Source organism: Triticum dicoccoides, chromosome 5A, assembly GCF_002162155.2.
Source record: "Triticum dicoccoides isolate Atlit2015 ecotype Zavitan chromosome 5A, WEW_v2.0, whole genome shotgun sequence".
NCBI classification, from domain to species: Eukaryota; Viridiplantae; Streptophyta; class Magnoliopsida; order Poales; family Poaceae; genus Triticum; species Triticum dicoccoides.
The window spans coordinates 58,106,185-58,111,020 of record NC_041388.1 but is presented as its reverse complement, the minus strand read 5'-3'; positions in this window follow the sequence as shown (position 1 = coordinate 58,111,020).

Sequence of the window (4,836 nt, the reverse complement as noted above, 5' to 3'; positions counted from 1 at the left end):
CTTAATTTTCAATCACATGAGAGTTATTTTGTTGAGTTTGCTCCCACTATTATTCATGAGAAGAAATTTTCTTATGTGGAGAGTAATATAATTTCTATGCTTGTAGATCATGAAAAGAATGCTTTAGGTGCTAGTTATATTGTTGAATTCATTCATGATGCTACTGAAAATTATTATGAGGGAGGAACATATGCTTGTAGGAATTGCAATAATATCAAGTTTCCTCTCTATGTGCTTAAAATTTCAAAGTTATGCTTGTTTTGCCCTCCAATGCTAGTTGATTATTGTTCCCACAAGTTGTTTGCTCACAAAATCCCTATGCATAGGAAGTGGGTTAGACTTAAATGTGCTAGTCATATTCTTCATGATGCTCTCTTTATGTTTCAATTCTTATCCTTTCTGTGAGCATCATTGAAATCATCATGCCTAGCTAGGGGCATTAAACGATAGCGCTTGTTGGGAGGCAACCCAATTTTATTTTAGTTCCTTGCTTTTTGCTCCTGTTTAATAATAAATAATTCATCTAGCCTCTGTTTAGATGTGGTTTTATGCTTTTAATTAGTGTTTGTGCCAAGTAGAACCTTTGGGAAGACTTGGGGAAAGTCTTCGCGATCATGCTGTAAAAAAACAGAAACTTTAGCACTCGCGAGAATTACTGCCATTTTTATTTGGAGAGTGATATTTAGTTAATTCTTTTTTCAGATGATTAATAGATAAATTCATCAGGTCCAGAAATTTATTTTAGAATTTTATGAGTTCCAGAAGTATACGTTTGATCCAGATTACTACAAACTGTTCTGTTTTTGACAGATTCTGTTTTTCATGTGTTGTTTACTTATTTTGATGAATCTATGGCTAGTAAAAGAGTTCATAAATCATAGAGAAGTTGGAATACAGTAGGTTTAACACCAATATAAATAAATAATGAGTTCATTACAGTACCTTGAAGTGGTGATTTATTTTCTTATACTAACGGAGCTTACGAGTTTTCTGTTAAGTTTTGTGTTCTGAAGTTTTCAAGTTTTGGGTAAGGATTCGATGGACTATGGAATAAGGAGTGGCAAGAGCCTAAGCTTGGGGATTCCCAAGGCACCCCAAGTTAATATTCAAGGACAACCAAGAGCCTAAGCTTGGGGATGCCCCGGAAGGCATCCCCTCTTTCGTCTTCGTTCATCGGTAACTTTACTTGGAGATATATTTTTATTCGCCACATGATATGTGTTTTGCTTGGAGCATCAATTTATTTTGTTAGGATTTGCTTTATGTTATTTATAACAATGTTTTGCATCTTTTATTTCAATAAAAGTGGCATTGATAGCCTTTACTATGCCTATTTTAGAAGTCCACATGTTGCTGTTTGAAAACAGAAAGTTTACCTCTGTTGCAATAATTCCCTAGAAAAGTCAGAATGTGATAAAATGTTGAAACCTTTTGCATATTAAGCTCTGATAAATTTACTACAGTGGGAGTTTTCTTTGATAATTTTTGGAGCTAGGGAAGTATGGATGTTGCTGCATTCTTTACAGACTGTCCTGTTTAGGCAGATTGCTGTTATGTTTGCATATGTTTGCTTCTTTAATGATTCTATTTGAGGATAGGACTATTAAATATGCAGAGACATTTAGTATGAAATGTTGAATAATAATTTTAGTGATTTGCTACATTATAGTATGATAAGGTTTTGGCAATGGTTTATACTAACTTATCTCATGAGTCCTTGTTGAGTTCTGTGTGGATGAAGCTTTTGAGATTTAGGGAGACCGTGATATGAGAGGAAATAAGGAGACACAAAATATCAAGCTTGGGGATGCCCAAGGCATCCCAAGATAATATTTCAACAAGTCTCAAGCATCTAAGCTTGGGGATGCCCCGGTTGGCATCCCACCTTTCTTCTTCAACAACTATGGTTTAGTTTCGGTTGATCCTAAGTTTTTGCTTCTTCACATGATGTTTGCCATTCTTAGAATGTCATTTTCTTTTGCTTTGATTGCTGTTTTAATAAAATACCAAGATCTGAAATTATGAAATGTTAGAGAGTCTTCACATAGTTACATAATTATTCGACTACTCATTGATCTTCACTTATATCTTTCGAAGTAGTTTGTCATTTGCTCTAGTGCTTCACTTATATCCTTTTAGAGCACGGTGGTGGTTTTATTTTATGGAAATAGATGAACTCTCATGCTTCACTTAGATTATTTTGAGAGTCTTAAATAGCCTGGTAATTTGCTTAAAATCCTAATATGCTAGGTATTCAAGAATAATAAAATTCTCTTATGAGTGTGTTGAATACCATGAGAAGTTTGATACTTGATAATTGTTTTGAGATATGGAGATGGTAATATTAGAGTCATGCTAGTTGAGTAGTTGTGAATTTGATAAATACTTGTATTGAAGTTTGTGATTCCCGTAGCATGCACGTATGGTGAACCGTTATGTGATGAAGTCGGAGCATGATTTATTTATTGATTGTCTTCCTTATGAGTGGCGGTCGGGGACGGGCGATGGTCTTTTCCTACCAATCTATCCCCCTAGGAGCCTGCGCGTAATACTTTGCTTTGATAACTTGTAGATTTTTGCAATAAGTATATGAGTTTTTTATGACTAATGTTGAGTCCATGGATTATACGCACTCTCACCCTTCCACCTTTGCTAGCCTCTCTAATACCGCGCACCTTTCGCTGGTATCATACACCCACCATATACCTTCCTCAAAACAGACACCATACCTACCTATTATGGCATTTCCATAGCCATTCCGAGATATATTGCCAAGCTACTTTCCACCGTTTTGTTTATTATGACACACTCCATCATTGTCATATTGCTTAGCATGATCATGTAGTTGACATCGTATTTGTGGCAAAGCCACCATTCATAATTCTTTCATATATGTCACTCATGAGTCATTGCACATCCCGGTACACCGCCGGAGGCATTTATATAGAGTCATATCTTGTTCTAAGTATCGAGTTGTAACTCTTGAGTTGTAAGTAAATAAAAGTGTGATGATCATCATTACTAGAGCATTGTCCCAGTGAGGAAAGGATGATGGAGACTATGATTCCCCCACAAGTCGGGATGAGACTCCGCACGAAAATAAAAAAAATAAAAGAGGCCAAAGAAGCCCAAAAAAGGAGAAAAGAGGACATAAAAAAAGAGAAGGCCCAAATAAAAAAATAAAAATAAAAAAATGAGAGAAAAGATAGAAGGGACAATGCTACTATCCTTTTACCACACTTGTGCTTCAAAGTAGCACCATGATCTTCATGATAGAGAGTCTCCTATGTTGTCACTTTCATTTACTAGTGGGAATCTTTCATTATAGAACTTGGCTTGTATATTCCAATGATGGACTTCCTCAAAATGCCCTAGGTCTTCATGAGCAAGCAAGTTGGATGCACACCCACTTAGTTTCTTTTTGAGCTTTCATACATTTATAGCTCTAGTGCATCCGTTGCATGGCAATCCCTACTCACTCACATTGATATCTATTGATGGGCATCTCCATAGCCCGTTGTTATGCCTAGTTGATTTGAGACTATCTTCTCCCTTTTTGTCTTCTCCACAACCACCATTCTATTCCACATATAGTGCTATATCCATGGCTCACGCTCATGTATTGCGTGAAGATTGAAAAAGTTTTGAGAATGTCAAAAGTATGAAACAATTGCTTGGCTTGTCATCGGGGTTGTGCATGATTTAAATACTTTGTGTGGTGAAGATAGAGCATAGCCAGACTATATGATTTTGTAGGGATAACTTTCTTTGTCCATGTTATTTTGAGAAGACATAATTGCTTAGTTAGTATGCTTGAAGTATTATTATTTTTATGTCAATATGAACTTTTATCTTCAATCTTATGGATCTGAATATTCATACCACAATTAAGAAGAATTACATTGAAATTATGCCAAGTAGCACTCCGCATCAAAAAATTTGTTTTTATCATTTACCTACTCGAGGACGGGCAGGAAATAAGCTTGGGGATGCCGATACGTCTCCAACGTATCTATAATTTTTGATTGCTCCATGCTATAGTATCTACTGTTTTGAATGTTTATGGGCTTTATTATACACTTTTATATCATTTTTGGGACTAACCTATTAACCCAGAGCCCAGTGCCAGTTTCTGTTTTTACCCTGTTTTAGGGTTTCGAAGAAAAGGAAAATCAAATGGAGTCCAATTAACCTGAAACTTCACGGAACTCATTTTTGGAAGGAAATAAGCCCAGAAGACTTGGAGTGCACATCGAGGAACCTACAAGGAGGTCACGAGGCAGGGGGGCGCGCCCACCCCCTGGGCGCGCCCTCCACCCTCGTGAGCCCCTCGTGGCCCCCCTGACGTACTTTTTCCGCCTATATATCTCCATATACCCTAAAAACATCCGAGAGCACAATAGATCGGGAGTTCCGCCGCCAGAAGCCTCCGTAGCCACCGAAAACCAATCTAGACCCGTTTCGGCACCCTGCCGGAGGGGGAATCCCTCTTCGGTGGCCATCTTCATCATCCCGGTGCTCTCCATGACAAGGAGGGAGTAGTTCTCCCTCGGGGCTGAGGGTATGTACCAGTAGCTATGTGTTTGATCTCTCTCTCTCTCTCTCTCTCGTGTTCTTGATTTGGCACAATCTTGATGTATCGCGAGCTTTGCTATTATAGTTGCAACTTATGTTTCTCCTCCCCCTCTACTCTCTTGTAATGGATTGAGTTTCCCCTTTGAAGTTATCTTATCGGACTGATTCTTTAAAGATTCGAGAACACTTGATGTATGTCTTGTCATGGATATCTGTGGTGACAATGGGATATCACGTGATTCACTTGATGTATGTTTTGGT